General features: G+C 30.4%; 1 protein-coding gene across 2 annotated transcripts in view; it reads right to left on the bottom strand.

The window, feature by feature from the left end:
* Positions 1 to 8,723, bottom strand: part of Otd-2 (orthodenticle-2) — a 53,640-nt gene extending 44,917 nt beyond the window's left edge. For both annotated transcript variants that reach the window (XM_076408029.1, XM_076408030.1), the window contains exon 1: positions 8,583 to 8,723. The gene's annotated coding sequence lies outside the window, so the exon portion shown is untranslated. The remainder of the gene's footprint in view (positions 1 to 8,582) is intronic.
* Positions 8,724 to 24,412: the final 15,689 nt, after the last annotated feature.

The following is a 24,412-nucleotide window of genomic DNA, read 5'->3' as shown; positions in this document are numbered from 1 at the left end:
AATCCTATAATGTAAATATATATAGTAGTTTTAACTTTCAAACGACAATTTGGCATTTAGTTTAAACATTACAGTGGTATAGAACAATTTTTAATGAATGAACAGCATTTTGAATGATCAAGTTGAACTAAATCTTACTGGCTCTAATAAAGGTTTGGCTCAAATAAAGAAGCTTTGGAAGAAACATTCCAAAAAAGGTTTTATGAAATTAGAGGAGCATTGACCTAAATATATTACTATTGAACAAGAGTCTGTTGATGAATTACCTTAAAAGTTGGTGTTGTTAAAGTGGTTATAATTAAAATAATAGTTCCCATAATTTGGGATAAACCACGTCGGAATTGAGTAACATAGTATTAATGAAGTAGATATTTAGATAATATTGACAATCGACTTGTTTAACTGAAGAGTTAGAAGTACTAGAACGAAGAGTTGAAAGATGAAACCAAACGAAATCATCACGGAAGATCATCTTACACGTTATGACATTTAACATTTAAAATTATATTACAGAATAAAAGGTAGTATTTGAACATGAATTCAGCTTAATATGTGAGCAGGAAACTAAAATCCTGCCATCAAATTTCAAAGTAACTCCAGATCAACTAAAAAGGATGACTCATAAATGATATGTTTGTGAGATAGTTTCAGCGAAATTTAATAACATTTCACTATTATTTGATGTAAAATAAATACTAAATCCAGGTAGTGTCTGATCGCTCGTTTCAAGAATTTGATACTCTTTAGATAAACAAATATATCACTTATTGTTATGTCCACGTACCAAAACGTTGAAAAGCCATGGTTAAAAGTCGTTTACAAACTAACACAATATAACCAATTACCATAAATTAAGAGTACCACGCAGAACAAAGGATAAATCACCACAGAAAGAAACGTCCATTTTTCACACACACACTGACACAAAAAATATTATTAATTAACACTACGCTCGAGCGAAACTTGCAGACACATCCGAATGGTTATAGAGACCGGCATGGACTGAATTACGAGGCCAAAACGGCACTAGTAAATCCAATATAATCATAATATAATGATAATAGTCTTTGCGAGAATCCCGGGATTTAGTAGCATTCCGAACTAATCTTCTTAACGTGTGAATTCGCCTCTTTTTCTAATCGGCTTTCCGATCAAAATTGAAGCGTTTAGCGAGAAGATGGCGCTTCGATCAACCGGCGTCGTACAGAGTTTGATTCTGTGCGATAGTTTTCATTGATGAGCAATGCAAATAACGAATTATTGTAATACGAGCTTCATTCAAAAATACTATTGAATAAGCTTATAATAATCAGGTATACTAAAGCTGCTTAGTAGTGAACTCGAATTTCCAACGATTTTATCCATTGTAATAGTTGAAAAATAAGAGAATTACCTCATTTTGATAGTCATAAAATATAAAAACACAGACTTCAGGTAATGTGCAAATGGAAAAACAAACAAACAAGCCTTGTCGAAAATTACTAACTAATGAAAATAGTTGTTCAACGACAATCAAGATAAATCATAAATATACTCTAAAATCATGAGAATTATTTTATCCAATATTGCTTTGAATGTTTTTGTGATTATATTTAAATTTTGTTGAAATATTAAACTTTATCGATAGAGACGTTATCGAAAGAAAAAAGTTCCATGCGAAGTTAAAACCATCAAATCTCGTTCTTTCGTCCACACTGACAGATCAATTACAATTAATAGATTTTACCCTAAGAAAAATGGAAAAGTCCTGCATGAAAACATTGAGAAATAAGACTGTCACTAGTTCATCAATTGATGATATATGACTCAACTTTCAGTTGCGCTCTAGATGTTAAGAAGTTCTTAAAAGCGGTGGATTTTTATTGTCGCCACAAAAATTGTGTAAATTAGTAAGAGCCAATATATTAACAATTAAAAACTGAACAATAATTATTGTGGATATGAAAATTAGACCTCCAGAGAGCAAAATTCAATCTACCGCAAAATTACTACATTCATATTAAGAGAACAACAATATTTCAAAAATACTTGAGGTTAATTTAAGATATTAGGTTTAGTTGTCGATAATTTATCAGGATGCTATTCCACAAACCAAAACTAAAAAATAATGTACAATAAAGGAAGACCTGTTCCTATTTTTAGGAATAATGTGAATCAGCAGTAGAAGTAGTGTTTAAAACCGTCGGATGGCGTCAAATTCACAGTTTACACTCAGAGTTATTTTAAAAATAATTAATATTATGTGTTGCCAAAATATTAGCATTAACAGAGTGAATAATACATAATAAATTTACATATAAATCATAATAAATAACTATGATATTTCTGAGGGCCTTGTATCTTGTGAAGTGTTATTAATATTAGTAATATTTAGGTAAGTGCAGCTCATATAAAGTCAATAATTTATGAAAATTGTAACTATTCTGATATTTTAACAAGAAAGGTATCAGAGAGGTAATTGAATAAATATGTAGTTGATTGTTAGTAGAAGCAAATGGTAAGGGTGACTTAAATCACACAAGTTATAATGAATCATATTAAAAGTTCATGAACACTAAATATAACATCGAGGGCAAGAAATAGCAAAATTGGAAATAAACCACGACGTATCCAAATACTGGGAGTCCAAACCGCAGCCATTATGACGAATGAGAGATCGTTGTAGGTTCTATTTGATGCGTTATTGTTGAACTCTGAAATAAACTATAATTCTTATCAGAAAAATGCATTTTAAAACAAAACAACGTCTAACCACATTTTGTAAAGTCTTAGAACAACTACATGAAATATAGTAAATTACATTTCAGTGATCATATAATGGATTCAGATATCATATTCAGGTATAGCTTCAAAAGAAAATATTTACTTTGATATGATTACCAAAATACTTTGAGAAAATCGTTCATCACTCACAAATGGAAGTCATGGTTATGGGAAAGTCAGAGGCAATACATATCCAAATTGTAGATGTTAGAATATAACAAATAAATGCACTTAAGTATCTGGTTGTAGAAATAGAAATAATGGAAGCCAGGAGATTGAAATTAATATCAGAGTTGGAAAAAGCATGAATTTTTACTTCGTTATAAATGGTAAAAAAAAGGAAGTGTACAAGGCAATTCACAAAATAATCCTAATATTGGGTTGCAAGATGTGGGTATTGTTAAAGAGAGATGAAAGTAAAATACAAGCAGCAAAAATGAAATGCCTCGGAGGGGTCAATGATGTGGCAAAGATGGACAGGATGAGACATCAGTATTGAATCAATAGAAGAGCACATAGAAAGAAGACTCAGTTGGCGAGGACACATAGCACAAGAAGACTGAGCAGAGACAGAAAAAATGTAAGGAACGCATTTTTTGATCTTTATATATATATATATATATATATATATATATATATATATCATATAATTGATAATATTTTAAAATATTTTTAAATAATATATTTCATTCGACGATACCTATACAAACAACATAACTAAAATATTTTGATAATTTCAAAAGTATATTTTTCTTAATTAAAAACGATAACATTACAAAATAAAATCGCTTTCCCGATAATTGAATTATATAAAACCGGGATTCGTTTATTTGTCCGATGTTCATTTTACATGAATAAACAAACAAAACGGAATAAAATATGCAAGAGTAATTAAATGGCCAATTTAAACAAATTTTAAAACGCTAAACGAAATATTTACCATTATTGTTACGGAGCTTACGGGCATTTATAATAAAATACAAAATAAACAGGAACGGCGAGCGATTGAATGGCCCCTAAGCCCCGTTTTGTTTCATAAATAATTGAGAAAATTTTAAACCAATAATAATTTTTTAGTCGTTGGTTTTATTTCAAATAAAATAATATTTATAAAAGAATTATTGTTAGCGAACAATCGCGTTTATTGCTTTTTAATATTTGATGGAGATGTTAAACGATCGTCGGTGAGCTAGTCGAGCTTTTGTAGCGTCGAATAATAACGAAATTAATTGTTTAAAGACTTTTTTTTCGTCCTTTTTACTGTATCTATTAATTTAATTTTTATTGAAGGTCCCTGTTTTGCTCGTGTTTCGTTAGATCACTTTATATTCTGTATTTATAGGCCTCACTCTTGTTTGTACCTGACAAATCGGCAGAACAAGTTGAATCTTACAGGCCTATTTCGCTGCTACTTGCAATTATTTGAAAAACTTCTGTTAAAACATTTTAAACCATTTATAGAAATAACATATTTCCAGTTTAGATTCGAAATCACCACTCGACAATCGACGAGGTGCAAAAAGTAACAGCGGATGTTGAAAAGACATTCAAAAAAATACTGCTCTGCAATATTCCTGGGCGCCTAATAAGTTTTTGACCGGGTATGGCATTTTGGATTAAATTATATACTGTCGACTACTGGAATATCTTTTCGAAAGAAAATTTAGAAGATTTTATTAGTCTTACATAAAGGGGCATTCTCAAAACTTCTATACTGCTCATATAACAATAACAAAAGAAAGGGTACTTGGAACATTTGCCAACGACACAATTATCGAGGCATAAGATGTGGCTATACAAAAAGTACAAGTAGCGATCAATAAGATCTACAACTACAACTTAGAGACTTGACAATAGCTACAGCTTAATAGCTCCATATCTTTCCATATTAAAAAATGTTAAACAAAAAGCCGACCAGATTAGACTCAAAGTCAATCAACTGTACCGGTTAGTAGGAAGATACTCTCAACTAATGACCTAAAATCAAAGAGATTGGATTATCAGTTAATCATAGCTAATTTGGATACTTGGGGTTGCATAAAAACATGATTCAATGAAATGAATTCATTGAAATTCAATGAAGAGCTGCACGATGACCTCGAAATTAAATGTATATACGAAGTGATCCAAGATTTCCCCTTAAAATATGAAATAAGGTTATTAAATTACAGCAACGTGGAGGCAATACAGCTACTCGGCTCACATTTAACTGTTCTGTCAATTGTTTTTGAGTTTATGTAGGGTCTTCGTCCAATATCTCCTGAAATTGCAGGATCTTCAGGGCATTCTTTGTCTTGAACGTTATAATCACCAAGTTTTACATAATCTTGTGATTGGAGCGTACCCACCGCAAGTCTCTATCAGCACCCCACCGCAACTTATGCATGTCGCTAAAGCACGTTTTTAAGAACAAAACTCGATATATTCAAAATATTATATAAATTGTATTATATATCTATAAAACTATTATTTTGGCGGAAAGTAATTTGTGTAGTTTTGAAGGTTAATGTTAGTAGAATAAAATAACCAATGATAACATAAGTCTACGTACTTATGGCTAATAAAATTTGTTTCAACAAATTCAACAATTGTGTAATGAATGTCAACATTATGGTTTGAATAAAAACAAAGAACAATACAATTATGAATTTCTCTGCAATTACTAAAAAAATTTTTATTTCCAGTTATTGAACATTAAAGTAGAATGCAAATTTGAGAAAAATCAAATAATCTGAACTTGTACAGAAGCAGTGATATGAATTTAATAGAAAAAGAAGAACAAAATCTTAAATATGGACCAATGGTCTCTACTGAATAAATACCTAGTTTTAAAAGATCATAAAAACAAATTGTAGGTAACTAACAGCAAAGACTAGTAACAATACATTAATAAATAATTTTAAGAATTGATTGCTTTTTGTATCACTACCAATTTTATTCTATTTATATTTTCTGTTCTTTAATTTCTACATTTTTTGCCATGGTTTTCCTAACTTCCTTAATTAGTTCATGTATATGAAAGTCTTTTAAAAGTAATCATTTAATTAAGTTATAGAATCATTCGCTTATTAATTGCGATTCCAATAAACATAAAATAGAAAATTTTTAAATATATTGTGGTGACGTCAGGCCTCCTCTTCTTATCGCCAACTGGCCACAGAATAAGATTGACTAAAGCGACCAAGGACACGCAGAAAAATAGATAGGAGATGCATTCATCTCTCGACGTCCAAGCATCTTACATTCAATCAACAATCATCCTTTCAATAATCAAACATTCATATATTGTCATTAGTTAATTAGTTGTATAATAGTTAGTGTTATTAATAAAGAGTTAAGGGAAACATAGCTTCATTCAATAAATTACCCAAAGACCCTCCTAAAATGTCTGTAATTATTTTATTTACTAACACGTTACGTTTTGATTTTAAAGCTTGATGTTGTTATTACTATTATAATTAACATTGATTTCTATTTATATTTCTTTGTATATCAATATTTCACCGTCATACTTATATCTTATATCAGAATTCTCTTTTAAATACCTGTCCAATATTTACATACTAAAAGCAATAAACACGGTATCGGGTTCGTTATTTATTGGAAATCAATCACGAACGCCTTCCATAAAAGTAGCCAGTCTATTGACAAAGATTTATTGAAGCAGAAATAGTATTTTAATCCTTTCATTTATTACTAACAGCCATTTATTAAATCAACATAGATATAATAGATTAAAATAGGTTTCTTATGTAAATTAATATTATCTCTTATAAATTTAAAGGGAATTGGTCTATATATAGTGGGAAATTTTATATAGATCATGCCAAGTTAAAATTATTGCGATTGCTAATATTAAAATTAAAATTTGTTCCAATAGATAATAATTTCGTACAGTAAGTAGCTAAAATAGGTAGTTGGTTTAAATTGGACTAAATATTTCCAATATATACATAAATTGAATATAATTACTATACACTAAATAAATATATAAATCAGTGTGACAAATGAGTATAAAATATCTAGCATAGCCTAAAGTGTTTAATAACTAGTTGAATTATGTATTAGAGCTAGTAAATGTTTATAATTAATATCTGATTCAGAGAACACCCAATTTGATACTGTTTGAATTTAACTATAAGAAATCGACGCTCTAAAACTAAAATTAGTTAATTAGTAAAATATATTTTGGCTATTGTCGTTATATAAATGGTTGTATAATATAGAAATAATGAATATTGAAAATATTTTAAAAGGAATTTGATATAATTAATTTAATTTTACTGAAATATGTACAGAAACTTACCAAGTTTTTGTTAGTAATCCATACTAAAATTACCGAAGATAGTAAAATATAATAAACACTTTAACTACATTCATATTGTTTCATGATTGCTACTAGTATTACACAATTTGATGCTATATATTCATAAAATTCGATGATTATGGTATAAGAAAACATGGAATTAGATTATTATGAAAATGTTATTTTTATTACTTAACTAGGTTTATGATTAATATCAACTATATTGTGTAAAGATCCCTCAAAAATGCAATTAAATTTCTATTTATTAAACAAATTCTTAATATCTCCGTACATACAGCATAAGATTCTTGTGTACAAAATTATTTTATATACTTTATATACTTCTACCAGCGGATATAATTTGATTTCATATGTCAAATTAATACAAAAATTGGCAATTAACATAATGATAACTGAATAAACAATGATTTATCGTTTGTCCTATGTATACATAAATAAAAAGGGGTAATTTGGAACAGCCATTATGTTTATTGATGATTTAAACATCTAATATTTTCATTTTAGTAACTGTAATATGTATTTTAATTTAGAAAACTCAAATATCTTCCTCTAAAAAGTTTAACAGATTAGAATAGATGCTCAATAAACCTTATACCTTGGTTTATCATCGATTTTTGTATAATATTTTGACAGATTTATTATTTTAAAAATGTAACATTAAGTTTACAAACAAATTAATAGATAAAACAGTATAGTTTCGAGCTTTTAGTGGTTGTTATACAACTTAGTTGGAATTTATATAAATTGATTTAATAAAAACAAAGAGATACATTTAAACTAGGATTTATCTCATAAAAATATCTAATTCAAGACAATAATTGTATATATTCGTTTTTAAAATATATTTAATATATTAATATATATCATTTTCGGAAGATAAGAGGGATTTTTCAAAGGTTTTGAGGACTCGTTGCTGCTAAATTTTTATCAAAATAGACTGGTTATTGAAGAAATATTGATAATCTTGGTCTGTCATTTATATCTTAGTAATTTTTAGCAATTAGAGAAATAATTAATTTGGGACTGACAGTTATGTAGATATTTTTAATATGCTTGAAGTGTTTCTACAGAGTCAGAAGTAGTTTTTTTTAATGTTATTAGTTGAACATGCAATTTAATTTGGTAAATTGTATTACTGACATCAACAAATAGCAAATCATTGTTGAATAGATCAGGTAGTGCATAAACATTTACTTTGTGTTTGTAAATAGTTATTTTAAATCTAAAACATCAGTAGATTTTTGATTTTTGATAATTTAAAGAAAATTAGGAGTTGCAATAACACGATTTTGATACCTATAACATGCAAGTTAGTCTGAGATTTCAATGAAACTGTAACACCTATCGAGAAAAACTGACTATGTCTAAGGTTGTTAGTAGTAGATATTGTTCGAGAGGTAACACTACGTGGTTTATGCAGATGGGACCTTGAGGGTCATCACACAACGGTAAACAAACATGGCGGCTGGTAAACAACCGCTAACGAACTCACCTTGGCCAAAAACCGAAAACGAGAAAATAAAAGTAGATGCCGAGCTAATAAACAACAAGAAGATAATCTCCGGTAGCACACCAACCAAAGTCAATATATATCACTGTTCTCATCTATTTGTTCACTTAGTCAAACAGCACAATACGGAGTTAAGCCGGGGTACTTAGAGCGAGATAAAACCGAGAGTTTAAGCGTAAATCGGTTTACCGTGGATTCCTAACTATATACACGCTCCTAATACGAAAGCTGTATTAAATAAGTAGAATTGATCCTCACTTTTCGTGGCTCCGGACAAGCGATGACTCCGCCCACCGAGGCGGTGGGGCGGGGAACGGGGGGCGAGGCCAGGACGGCGCGTTTCGTCGAAGGCTGGCGGGCAACGTCGCGACGCCGACGTCTATCGAACGCCACCGACCAGCTCCGAAACCGAGTCGAAATTGAAGTGACGACTGCGTGAGCTAATGGCCCGGCCACCGGGTCGCTCCTATTTGTTTAGTCGCGTTTGTTTTGGCGCCATATTTTGGTGTTTTTAAACATGCACAAACTAAATGCATCTAATCACCTTATAAAAACCGGCGTATGATATTAGTTTTTTGCAATGTAGTAACTTTAAAATTAAATTGTTTATCCTAAAATATCGTTGTTTTTAAATACTTTGTATCAGTATTAATACGATCCTCAGGATGCCATTCAGCGACTATAAATAGTACAAGTGGATTTCCTTGTTGAATTTGTATAGAACGCAATGAATAACTTCACTGTTTATTATAAAATAAAATCATACCTTTATGGATTATGAGGTGATATGTGAAGGTCATAATAAATGAAGGAAACTCCAAAAATATTTCCTGAAATTTTTTTTACACTTTTTGAAACAAGATTGAAATCATCACTTCTAAAATGTCTATACTAGTAATAATATGTTTTATAAGATACCATATCAACAAAATGAACAATACAAATGGATATCATTGTTAAATTCATATAGAACGTAGTGCACAATTTTACTGCTTATAATGAAATAAAATCATACTTTTATAGGGTATGAGACAATATGTGAAGTTAGTTATCCATACTAAAATTACCGAAGATTGTAATATATAATAAGCACTTTTTACTACATTCATATTAATTCATGACTACTGTGCATAACTTCATGCTCTACGTTCATAAAATTCGAACACCATGGTATAGGAAAACATGGAATTAGATTATTATTGAAATATTATTTTTATTACTAAACTTAGCTTATGATTAACGTCAATTTTATTGTGTAAAGATAGCTAAGATATACAATTAACGTTCTATTTATTCATGAGATTCTTGTGTACAAAAAGATTTTATATATTTATAGTAAGAAATATAATAAGATACTTTTAGCTGCTCTACCAGCGGATATAATTTGATTTGATATGTTAAATTAATTCAACTAACACACTGTTACATCTTCCTCTAAAAAGTTGGAAGAGATGCTAAATAAACATTTATCTTAGTCTATCCATTATGTTTGTATAATATTTTTAACAGATTTATTATTTCAAAAATTTAACACAGATATCTGTCTAGTATGATGGATTTTTACATCACAAACAAAATTAAATTGTTTATCCTAAAAAATTATTGTTTCTAAAAAATTTGTATCAGTAAAAATACGATTCTTAGGATACCGTACAGGCACTATAAATACTATGAGGGGATTTCCTTGTTGAATTCGTATAGAACGCAGTGAAGAACCTTACTGCTTATTTTAAAATAAAGTCATAACTTTATAGGTTATGAGACGATATGTGAAGACCATAATGAATGAAGGAAATTCTAAAAATAATAAAAAACATTTTTACACTACAAAACTACTATCGACTGTTTAGTAATTGACTACTTTTTACTATCGACTGTTTCAGTCGTGTACTTTTGGTTACTATTTTTGGTTCTACTAGTTTCATTCGACTGTTTTTTAACATTCTGGCTCTGTCGTCATAGCCGCGATCTTGACAAAAATGTACCTAATTTATGCTTACATAGATTTATAAGTAATATATATAGTTTTATGATTTTTTTGGCAGTTTGCTTGTAAATAACAATATATTGTATATTAATATAGCAGCATTTTGGAACGATATTTTTTTAGATTGTTAATATAATAGGATAAAAAGATTAAAATTATGAATGATAAATAGTAAAATAATTTTGACTGTTTTTATGGCAATAATAGGTAATATTTCGATTACTCTCTCGATTTTTGCTAAAACATATTTCCGTTCAAAAATAAAGAAAAATCATTTACTTTAGTTAAAAAAGCTATAGTATTTATTGTGGGATCATTTTGAATTATGTCATGGATTAGTTTTTTTTCTATGATTAGGTATATGTTTCATTTTTATTTAGTATTTATGGTTTTTGTACATCTTTAGTTTTTAGATTTTGCTTAAGTTCTATTGTATTGTCTATATTTATTATAGTATATTATTTAAAAATAGCAATTAACATATTAAAATACGATAAAACATTTGTGGGGTATTATTCCATTCCATAGAAAAATTCCATTCCTTTTTACAAATCCAAATACATTGAAATATAAAAGTAATTCTACTTCCCTTAAAATGAGATTATTGATTACATGCTAATAGTATTCAATAATTATTATTTCCCTTTTCTTTTTTTGAAGTTAGTACGTGAAGGAATGTACACCTCTATCTCTCTCATACTATATAAATATAAGCGCAAATAAAATTAACTGCTCCAATTATCTCCGTCCTTTCCTCTCTCACAATTTATACAGGAAAGGATTCGTACATCTTCCTCTGACATCACGAATTGAAAAAAAACGGTAGAACCATGCATTTGACTGAAAATAGTAATTACTATTTTAGTTTAGCTAGTTATTTGACTCTCGACTCTTTTGCGAAAATGGTAATGGGGTGTTAAAAATATTTCCTGCCCTTACACATTTGTTGAGCGATTTTTACAAATATATTAATAAACCACTTTTAATATTATCTGTATAATATCCTTTCCTGGATTTATTTATTCATGAGTATATTTTAATATTGTTAGTTTTTTTTTGCTTAACTGCTGGATTACTAATTGAAAAACACGCATTTGAAATGATATTTTAAAGGACAATATTGCCAGTTTAAACTAGCAATTGTAATGGTAAAATATCATTACACTAAAATTGGGGTGATTATAAAAATAGTTTGTTATTGTGTTAAGGCATCAACAATTTTTCATTGGATTAATGTTCTTAGGTTCATAGTGTCTTATTTTTTGAAAGTGACTTGCCTCAACACATTCAATACAACTATTAGAAATGCATTGTTTGATGTGGTTTGTGAAATGGAGACATGTAAATGTAAGGGGAGTAAAATGCACTGATTATTTTGAGTATTATTAAATGTTTTAGATTTTGGTTCTAAAAGAAGCAAGAAATGTACTTAGCTTCAAGAGATTCGGCTTAATATGGCTTGATATAATCGTTTTGTATACATTCAAGCTGCGATTAATTATAATAACAACGGGCGGGTCTTGATATATTCTGAAGATTTTTGCTTTAATGCTCCGTTCACTTGCTTTTGTACATGCGAAAATTGCTGATTATATCACTTATATAATATAAACTAAATTTAAACAACAGCAAAATCCGTCTGTCTCTAAAAAGTCCGTATGAAAGTAAAGTAAAAAACCTTACCTTTATAAAACTTGGTTTATTCGGTATGTATTTATTGTTGTTGAAGATATTTAGTTGGTTATTATGGTGCTATTTTGAAGCATCGCCCTTCGACGTATATAACGTTAATTTACGTTTAAATAAATTTATCCTTTTCTTGTGAAACACATAGATGTCAATAAACAATTAGAATATACCGAATGACCTTCGAAAGTTTTCAATTTATTTCTATTTGTTGTGTTTGTGTAACTGAAATAGATGTTAGTCAGAAGAAATAATATGTAATTAATATGGTGGGTGAGGTAAAACATCCCATAGAAATATTTTAAGTGTATCATATTTAGCAATGTCCTATCTTTTATGTTAGAGGCATATATTTTTGCTTCAACAGGTCAGTAAAATCACCGGTTACATTTCGTGTAAAATAACTTTCTTGTTTTCGAATAAATTTAAATTAATTGCCAGAATATGTTATTTTGTGTGATATTAATTGTGTTTCTATATTAATCTCACTCTCAGTTTAGTTATAATTACTAGACTAGATCTTAATACTGTCTATATTGCATTCTTCTAAACCAATATTTTAATGAGATAATTATAATTTTCGGTGAATTTATCTTGTGATTATATTTAAAAATAATTATTACTCTAACTTATTATGTGAAACATTATAATTAACAAAACAACATAATTCAGCAATGATTTTAACATATAGAGCAAGTACATATAGTGTATAGTGTAATAGTAATGTATACCAGGTACTAAGATAATTTGTATGATAAAAGCTTTCTGTTAAATTTCATAGTAATAAATATTTCCCTAGAAAAACGAAAAATAACTTACAATAAATTTATTGGGGAAGAAACCATTAAATTCCAATAAATTTAATATAAATTCTACCTGATCAAATATAACAATAACTTAAGCCTTTTTAATAATAAAAGAAATTTACATTTTATAGCATAGATTTCATCAGATATGGTGATATTTCTCAGAAATATCCAAGGCAAATCATCGATCCTGACTAGCGGCGAATTAGGTGATTTCTTTTAAATTTGTTAATGTCGATATTCATATAGATGGACGAAAGCGAAATCAGTGTCTCTATTTGGTTTAACCGTTGAAAACAATGTCAGAACGGGGAATATGTTATAATGGTGCCTTTTGTGTCATTTCGAACAGCTGCAAGTAGCTTGTATCACTCGTAAAATCTAGTCCTAATCCTCTGGGGATAAGTCAAGGTTATGTGTCGAGATAAGGATCAGAAGAAAAAAGATCTCAAAATACCAACAGTAATATGAAGACCAATATTCTAGTTATCCAACATTGTATAAGCTTTAACTAGAAGATGTGTTTATAAAGGTTTTCTAGCATTGTTTGTTAATACTAAGGCTACAAAAACATTTTGAATATAGTTTGTTTACATTTAAAGGTTTTTGGTAAGGTATAATTTGTACTCAGTCATCAAGACATCAATCTAATCTATGAATGAAACAATTGATACATACAAATGAAATTGAATGGTTATTAGAGCAACTAACGTTATTTATACCAGCCAATTAGTTCTCAAATATTCTAGTCCATCTGCTGTATTCATCAGGCATAATACCTTTTGACTCAAATTGCGCTCAATACATGCACTTTTTAAATATAATTTAAAAATAAATAACAGCAATATATAAATTAACAATATATTTATCGATCGAACAAAATAGAAAAGTGTCCGGTCTATTTAAAAGCAACAGTTTATTTAGAAATTTCAACAATCAACATACTGCTTTCAATAGTGTATGCCTCTTTATTGTGACATGATGTTTTGTCTTGATAAAAGAGGACGTTTTTCTTTGTATTAACAAGGTTAAACTAAACTGATTTAAGTAGGCCATATTATATTTGTTGTTGATGGTATTCCTGTTTTAGTTACAAAATTGTAAAAGGTGTTAGGATACATATAATTAGATATATTACACAATATAACATATAATTAGTTTTTTTAATTGTTTTGATCTACGCGTGTAGTTATATTCTCGGTTATGTTTGCTATGTAAGGAGTCTGGGGCGTCCTATTTCAAGGGGATTATCTGGATATTAACACTTAGCATGTGGCTTATTTCAAATTACGTAAAAAAGCCTATGAATAAATAACTACTACTGATATATAGAGGTATTATAACACCACCATAACGACGGGTGTTGTTAGAATTCCAAAGAACAGACGCAGTGAATGACTAAAAGAGATATAGGTGGATTTAACAATATTTGCTTGGTTAGTTACTGCGTTATTTCAAATGTTACTGATATGTAACGTTGATTAATATTGTAACATAAATGGATTAAAATAATTTAGACTGCAATAAATGTTGTTTGTATAGAAAAACAAAACCTTCTCTTTTATTAAACTGCTGGTAGCGTCTTTGATAAAATATTAATGTTATGTTTCGAAAGTAATATCTAGAGAATAATTATCGAAATATTAAGTTAATAATTTACTTACTACTCACTGTTACTCTTCATATAACAGATCAATTCAAAAGTTCCCGTCTTACCTTAGAAAAATACATTTTTTTGCCAATTTTTTTTTATTCAACATAATTCCCTTCAAGGGTGATACACTGGTTAGATATCTTTTCGATACTCCAACTTCTCGATACCATTTTTGTAGTAAGATTTGTCCTTTGCTTCATTCGACAAAAATTTCTTCCAAGACAGCATTCTTTTGAAGACCTGAGAACACGAAATGGACGCTGGGTGCGAGATCGGTGGATGAGTTTTCACTGACTTGTGACACGGTGCATTGTCTTGATGAAACAGAAATTCCTTTTCGTTCAAATGCAGCCGGTTCCGGCGACTTTGTCCTTCAAACGGTCCAATAGCGCTATGTAATAGTCGCTGTTGATGGTCCTTCCTTCTTCAAGGTAGTAAATGAAAATAATTCCATGCGCATCCCAAAGTACAGACGTCATAACTTTGTCAGCCGACTGTTGCGTTTTTCCACATTTTGGAGCGAGTTTATCGTGTGCAGTCCACTCAGATGATTGTTAATTGGACTTCGGAGTGAAATGATGAGGCTATGTTTCATCCATTGTTACATATCGATGCAAAAACTCGGGTTTATTACGCTTGATCATCTTCAAAGACTGCTCCGAATTATCAACTCGTTGTTTTTGGTCAAAAGTGAACTCGCGCGGCACCCATTTTGCACATAGCTTTCTTATACCCAAATATTCGTGAATGATATGATATGCACGTTCAGTTGATAACTTTAGAGTGTCTGCTGTTTCAATCAATTTCAATTTACGGTCATTCAAAATCATTTGGTGGATTTTTTATGTTTTCGTCGGTAACAACAATTACCAGTTTTTTCACAATAACAAAAGTAGCTTCACTCAAAATTCTATAACTCACAAACTAATGATCCGACAGCTGTCAAATTTATACACGCATATTTTGAGGGTTAGGGATAACTAAAAAACATATGGATTTAATTCCAGTAGCGCCTTCTATGTGTCAGGCAAGATTATACAGACAAGGAAATATGATTTTCATTTATTTATTGTGAAATACACTTTAAATAAAATATTAGGTTAAAAAATATTAATTTTTAAGCATATTTTAATCTCTTTTTTATTAACTAAAGTTTATTTGGACACTACTTGCTGATTGGAAGCTCAGAATCGTAGTTCTTGGAATTAAGCCTACCGACTGGTCAGTGAATAACCTAGAGATGATCTCAGAAGGTATCTATCACTGACGTCATTAAGATGTTTGTTTCTTTTGAGTCTTTACAGTCCTGTCTATAAATAAGCACAAATATTGGAAAACTGTAAATAAAATTAGTCATTTTTAAATAGTATGTTGCAGGTTATTACAATTAATTACACAAATATTTTAAAATGTTCTATATGGCTGTATATCTAGTATACTCTTTAAATTTGATCCCCAGTGACTAATGCTCGCTAGTAACTCGTAAAAGATCCTTTTAGAAAAAGAAATTCGGCTTGAGTTAAAAAATTGTTGATCATTATTAACTGTAATTAATTTATTAACTCATATCATAACTGTATGAAAAATGTTTAAATTTATAGTCAATTAGTAATTGCCATATAGTTTGTAGATAATTCATTGAGCTTTTTAATTGCAATTTAGGGGATTATATATTACGAAAAAATGCCTGTTGTTTTTTTGTTTCAAAAGAACGTTTAAATTCATTAAAATTTAGGTCATTACCGTTCATAAATTCGTTAATTAACTGCAGCTTTTGCGAAGGAATAATTAAAGCCATGTAAACGGTATATAGTATTTTCTTAAATTTATTTTCCGTATCTTACCCGGTATTATTTAAAGTCAATAACAGAACAAAATAAAATAATTAAATTGGCGTGAGAAGCTACAGTAAAAAAACTATATTTGAAAGTTTGTTTTATTTGGTAAAGCTAATAATAAAGTATTAATTTTAGGGTGACAAAAATGGATATACAAAGAAGGAATTATTAGCACTAGAATATTTAGTACATATCACACATAAGACTATTAGAGTAGTTTTTATTAAAAGAGAACTATATTTTAACTAAATATTTTCAATATAAGGAAGAATGAGTTAGAAAATAGTGTATCAGTTTCGCGAAAATGTTATCATTTATAGGTCAGTTCGTTCATTATATCATCATGTTCCAATGATTTCTCCTTCAACCAGGTTAGGAATAAAATACTCTGCAATATGTTATTTCAAAACCATTATCAGCCGGTCTGGTATATTCTCTAGGTTCTTCTTTTATGCAGTTTTGATGACTTCATAATTTTCGAAAGGAATATGACCTGGTAAAAGAGCAGATGGAACATTTTGTTATTGAATAGTTTCTCCTTTGTTCATTAGGATGCCGTGTTTTATGATTTATCAGCTATATCTTTACATTTATATCTTATGTTATATCTTCAGTCATCATCACTTATTACTGTAAAAGTTTTCCAACCTATAACTTATACTGATTCCTTGTTTTTATAACATAATAATAAAATAATGGTTTTCCTTGCATTTTAAAATGTGATAGTTACTTGGACGACGATCTGAATTAATTTTCCATAATAAACTTCTATTATAGAAGCATATATTGAAACCAATATGGAACCACGGTGTGTTATTATAGAGTTGCACGAAGAAATCTAATGTTAACATGATCCACAACAAAGTGGTATATTAAAAATGAGAATATCCAGAAAGATCTAAGGGTACCAACGGTTAGTGAAAAAATCAAAGAGTTTTTAAAAAGCATCAAGAAGGAATGAGTGATCACACAAACGTTGAGGTACAACAATTGCTGGACATATATATATATATATATATATATATATATATATATATATATATATATATATATATATATATATATATATATATATATATATATATATATATATATATACTTACTACTTATCTATCTACTGTTATCACGAATAAAAAAACAGTCCAAGCATGTATATTCGATAGTTTTTTAACTATCGACTGTATGGACTGTTTTTAGTCGATAGTTCCCAACACTACTTATTTAATAAGAATCTAAAATCCGGTCAACAATTTTGATTTGAAAACTTTATATTGCTATACAGTGTAATTACTATTAACCGTTTAAAACTTCACATGTATATCAATATTTTTGTTGAAGAAGAATCAATTAAAAAGAGCTAACATATTGATTGCAAATGAGGTTTAGCTTGAAAATAAATTTAATTCATATACAAAATCTCATTGAAATACATAGTAAGTTATATATGGTCGCGTCATCTATCATAAACAATTTGTACTATTTTCGCAAAACTATAACAGCAATATAACCGGGTGTAAGCCCATCGGTTGGATTGACCGTGCTGTAAAGAAACTTTTGCGATTCCAGGAATGGAACGGGATCTGTCGCGGGCTGTCGCCAATTCTAATCGCGACTCGAAATTTGACAACTCCCGCGATTCCTAACGGGAAAACATCGACGTTTATTATCGAATTGACTCCTATCGAGCCGGACGGAACACGAGCGGCGTTATCGCGAATTTCCGTTTGTGGAGTCCGCGGCGGACGCGATTGATTCGGCCGAGAGGCGGCGCCCGATTGGTTCGCCGCTAACCACGTGACCACGCTTGCGCGACACTCAGTGGGAGGCTGAGACAATGGTGGGCGGAGCCAGGCGGGATGAGAAACGGTGATCTCTGCTCTGGGTATCGTTTTCTCGGCGGTCTATGATTTTGTTTTCGTCGATTTTTATTCCTTCTCTTTTAGTATTGTTCCTTCTTCTCGGTTTCTTCCTAACAACTTATATAAGTTGTATCGAGTAACAATTAGGTATTTTACGTGAGTATATTTTGCGATATAACTTTTCGTCGAAGATAGTCACCTTTGATAAAGTATATTCATTTTTATTTCACTAGAAGTGAACATAAATAAACAGGAATAATGCGGTTCATTGAACGAAAGAGTTCAGTAAGATTTTATAGAGTCTAGTCGATGCATTGAATGTTTATTATGAAGATCTTTTCATTAAATTTTTCAGCATTAGCATCTAATTTTATTGTAAATAGAACAATAAAGTTGTCTAATTATAGTTGTACAAGTGCAAATTGAAGTTACATGAAGTTTTGTGAGACACTACAGCTATTACTGCACAGTTTTCTGTTACTTTCTTCACTATTTAACTAAAAAACACTCTTAATATAAGATTAGGCCTGTAGCTGAAAAGATAGGAGTGTTTCTAATGAAGATACTGTTATTAAGAGTTAATAGACGATTATTTGGAGATAAAATGGAACTAATATATACTTTACTCCAAGTATTTTACGGAATATTTCTAATTATAGGTGTTTTCGTTCAATTATTCAAGCATTGACATCTACTTTTATTGTAAATGGCATAAGAAAGTTGTTTAATTAAATCTGTACAAGTGCCAATGGAAGTTGCCTGCAGCTTATGAGACATTACAGCAGTTTTGTATTACTTTCTTCACTGTTTAAATAAAAAAATACACTGGTTATAATATAGTCACCATATGTCTTGTAGTTTAACAGATTGGACTATTTCTAATGAGGATACTGTCATTAAGAGTTAATAGAGGATTATTTGGGGGTAAAAAGGAACTAACAAATACAATTTACTCCATGTATTTTATAGAATATTTATCATATAGGTGTTCTCGTTCAATCATTCAAACATTGCAAGGGGTTAAGAAGAACTAACAAATACACTTGGTTTAAAAAAATGTGAACATTGACGAAGACGATTTACTGACCTCGGTTCTCAAATAGATATTCGTAGAAGAAATGTAAACGGATTTCTAATATTTCTTTATCGAATTTACTCTAATCCAGTAAAGTTAAACTATTTGATGAGGTACTATTTCTTATGACGTAGTAGTGTAGTATGATATTTTATAGCGGTGAATAATGTGTAATGATGTAAATAATGCTAAGGATTTCAAATTCGATAAAACTTTTGAAAACAATAATAAAAAATAAATATGAAAGTAGTTAAATAAATAAGTCTTTAAGTTTGATATTTTAAAGCCTCAATATTACCATTGACAAAACTATTTGGATATTAAATTCTCGTGATTTTTCTCTTTAGCATTAATCAGTTTTTCCTTCATTTTCATTGAAGTATTTTTAATATATTTGAAATATTATTAGGTTTTTATATAAAATATAATGTAATAAATATAAGAAAGGAAAGTGAAAAGGAAAGGACGAAGATAATTGCTTGGGGCAGTTAACTTTATATGTACTTATATTTTCCAACGGTAGTATAAGCGAGACAGAGATGTACATATTCCTTCACCTACTATCTTTAAAAAATAAAAGGAAAAACTAATTACTGAAAACTATTAACACGCAATTTCTAACTTAATTTTAAATGAAGTAGAATTACTTTTATATTTGAATGGTTTGTGGTTCTGTAAAAAGGAATATAATTTTTCTATGGATTGGAAACCCCACAGATGTTTTATCGAATTTTAATGTGTTAATTGCTATTTTTAAATAATATACTGTAATAAATATAGATAATACAATAGAACTTAAAAAAAACCTAAAAATTAAAGATGTACAATACCATAAATACTATATAAAAATTAAACATATACCTAATAATAGAAAAAAAACTAATCCGTGACATAATTAAAAATGATGTGTATGAAATGATGTAAATACTGACAAACATAAATTATTAACAATTACAAACATAAATTTAGGACCATCCCCCAGCAGGATTCGAACCCGCGGCGATCGCAACAGTAGAAGGACCGTCCCATCGCCTTTACCACTGCGCCACCAAGCCGGCATGTAAATGCTTTATTTATTATTGAACGGAAATATTTTTAACAAAAATCGAGATAGTAATCGAAATATTACCTATTATTTCGATAAAAATAGTCATAATATTTTATTATTTACCATTCCCAATTATAATCTTTTTATCCTATTACATTAACAACCTTGTAAAATATCGTTCCAAAATACTGCTATATTAATATACAATATATTGTTATTAACAAATAAACTGCCAAAAAAAACATAAAACTACATATATTACATCTAAATCTATGTAAGCATAAATTGGGTACATTTTTGTCAAGGTCGCGGCTAGGACGACAGAGCCAGAACGTTAAAAATTAGTCGAAATAAACAAGTAGAACCAAAAATAGTAACTAAAAGTATACGACTGAAACAGTCGATTGAAACAGTCACCGGTAAAAAGTAGTAAAATCATTCGAACCAAAAATTGCGACTGAAATAGTTGATAGTAAAAAGTAGTCAATTACTAAACAGTCGATAGTCAATTTCAGTCGATAGTTCTCAACACTATTAACAACCATATATTCAGGATGCCTAAATCGTAATGATGGTGCTTCGTAGCCAAACTTTGAATCAATGCATTACAGCTGAGTATGCTTCGTACTAGTGAAGAATTGAAATCATTTAGTCGACGTTTTTCTTCATCCATATATATCACAATATGAAACTCAATTTAAATCGAATTAGCCAAGAATAGAATGAGCAAATCACCAAAAATATCTATTGTAAAACGAAACATTGAATTTCTTCGGTTGGGTATATTGTGTCACGACTAAAGGTAGTCATGTTCTGTCACAGTTACTAATGATATTGTCATGACGCGGCTGTTCGCCGAACAGCAGGTTCACCACGACCTGGGGGTCAGCACTGACGGTTCGACAGCGCCGCGTCCGATTCACCACCTGTACGCCAGCCTTTGACAGTTCGGTTTTATTGATGGACGAATCAATCGATTATTTATTTATTTTAAAATACGCGGGTTGTTTTCGGCTTTGGGCTTGTCATCCGTGTTCGAGTCCCGAATGGGAAGTGAGTTATGGGATTTCTGTTATTAGATAGTGATAGGCGATATCGCAGACCGGCTTATATAATATCGGATGTTTATTCATATTAGTTTTGGGAGAAGTTTTTTCAGATAGGTTAGTTTAGTTAAAAAAAAACTAAAATTTTCTTAAGAAAATATATGTGGGGGGTCCGATAAGTATTTACCCTACAAAAGAAAAACTAAAACCTTGCAAAAGTTGCGAGTTATTTCTCAACATAGCCTTCGTTTATCTCGATACACTTGATCCCGCGGTGCTCCAACTAACCTGCCTGAAAAATATTTTTCCTCGAGGTCTGCAAGGTGGGCCTCCGTGGCGGCGATGGCCACCTCGTTCGACTCAAATTTCTGCCAGGCGAATGATTTTTTCAAGTTAGGAAACAACAATAAACCACACGGTTCTAAATCTGGAGAATACGGTGGATGGGGCAGCAGTTCGTAGGTCTATATGAGATCTGCCAATACGAGTCGTGAATTTTTGTTATGTTGTCCTCCGTGGTAGTCGTTTTCTGGGCACCTAGGCTCATCTGAAACTTGCATCGAAGGAGAAGAGTCTTGGTAGAAGCATCCAAGTGTTCTTTTATTTCGCTGCGCTATTTCAATTTTTCTAAAATCCACGGACACTCCGGTTTTCACCCGGGGTCAAAACAAAACTACGAGTCCGATTCGGCTGAAATTTCGACAGCAGCTGTCCATGAGAATGTACTGCACGATAATCAACTTCTCTTAACTACTGAGACGAAGTACTTATCGGACCGCTCTCGTATATATACATATTTATTAATTTTGTTTTAATAGTATTATTTAAGTTAATATTTTTTATTACATAATTTGACTTAACTGCACTTAACACTACACTATTTGACTGAGTCTAAAGGGCTTTTGTTTGATCATTGTCCGATTAAATCATTTTTCTTATGCTCATGCAATGCTATTTTGTATTTCATTGTAAGTCGTTTAGTTTACCACATGGTTGTAGGTACCCTTAGGTCTTTGTGGGCGTCTTCACCTTCCTGATTTTGTACCGATATTTCTGTATTATATTTACATTCGATTTCTTTGAGCACCCCCTCTTTTGTTTAAAATTTTGTTTACTTAAAAAATAACGAAACATCTCAGTCAACTCCTCGGCCATCCAAGTAGCCACTAACTTTTAATTACTAAGTTCTGTTTATTTGTTATTTAATGCATTCATTATCACTTAAGCTTGGTCGTGAATTATACACATTCATATATTTTTTTTGCTAACATATTTGGGTTTCCTGTTAATTTGTGAAATTAGAGGTATTTCAAATACAACTGTCATCTGAACCTGGAATAGAGAATTCGAGATAGTAGATAATGAAGATCGTGTGGAAGAACTATCAATGATCCTTATTTGGGAGAAATATATGATTAACTTATAGATGATAGGTTTTTGTCATTTCGCCGCAACGCAAAATTAACATGAACATATTTGGAGCTATGATTTTCCAGTCTCTAGTCCATTTGGAGATTTTGTTGATAGCTACTTGTACTTTTTATACAGCCAGAATTTTTTTTTGTCATGATAAGTGTGTCGTCGCACGATATCAGCAATGTAGAATAGATACAAGAGTGGTAGTGGTTAAATGTGCACGATGACAGTGCGGTGCGTAGGCTCAAACGCATAATACCATTCGAACTGTCCTTCTAGTCCTTCATTTTTAGATTCTGTTGACTGCTACTTGTACTTTTTCTACAGCCATAATAACTGTGTCATCTTGTGTTGTTGGGATACCAACAGTGTAGTGAAGATATAGGATTGGTCCCAAGATACTACCCTGTGGAACTCCAGCCTAAATAGTTTTAAGGGTTGAGAATGCCCCTTCATGCGAGACTAAATTTTTTTCGAAAAGATATGTTTCCAGCAGTAGACAGTAATTCTGCGGTAGGAATTTGCTCATTTTGTATATTAATCCTAAATGCTATAGCCGGTCAATAGCTTATCAGAAGTCCAGGAATATTGCAGGGTAGTATTTCTTTCTTCGAATGCTTTTTCAACAACCGCTGTTACTCTGTGCATTTGATCCATTGACTAATGGTGATTTCGAAATCCAAACTGGAAATCTGCTATAATCTGCTATAAATGGTCTAGAATTAGTTAGAATAGTCTTCAGAAATAAGTTAGGATGGTCTTTAGAATATGTTAGGATAGACTTTAGAGCACGTTAGAATAGTCTCTAGAGTTAGAATTAGATGATAGGTTTGTACATGTCAGTATAGTTATAATGTATAATGAAAATCATAAAAATACTTACTGCACATAGGCAGATAACTGCATTTTAAGCATATATAACTATATTAAAGCTGTATTTTTCAGCTTCTAGTCCTTCATTTTTAGATTTTGTTGACTGCTACTTGTACTTTTTCTACAGCCTTAGACAGAGGTATATCTGTTGCCATAATAACTGTGTCATCTTATGTTGTTGGGATACCAGCAGTGTAGTGAAGATATAGGAGTGGCCCCAAGATACTACCCTGTGAAACTCCAGCCTAAATAGTTTTAAGGGTTGAGAATGCCCCTTTATCCGAGACTAATTTTTTTTCGTAATTCTAATAGGTAGTAATTCTGCGGTAGGAATTTGCTCATTTTGTATATTAATCCTAAATGCTATAGCAGTTCAAAAGCTTGTGAGACCTCCAGGAATATTGCAGGGTAGTATTTCTTTCTTCGAATGCTTTTTCAACAACCGCTGTTATTCTGTGCATTTGATCCATTGACTAATGGTGATTTCGAAGTCAAAACTGGAAATCTGCTATTTCTATAAATGG

The sequence above is a fragment of the Rhynchophorus ferrugineus genome, unplaced genomic scaffold (genome assembly GCF_030347505.1).
Source record: "Rhynchophorus ferrugineus isolate W39M unplaced genomic scaffold, kcgeb_rfMv2 rfM6, whole genome shotgun sequence".
Classification (NCBI taxonomy): domain Eukaryota; kingdom Metazoa; phylum Arthropoda; class Insecta; order Coleoptera; family Curculionidae; genus Rhynchophorus; species Rhynchophorus ferrugineus.
This window is presented reverse-complemented; position numbering and strand designations above follow the sequence as displayed.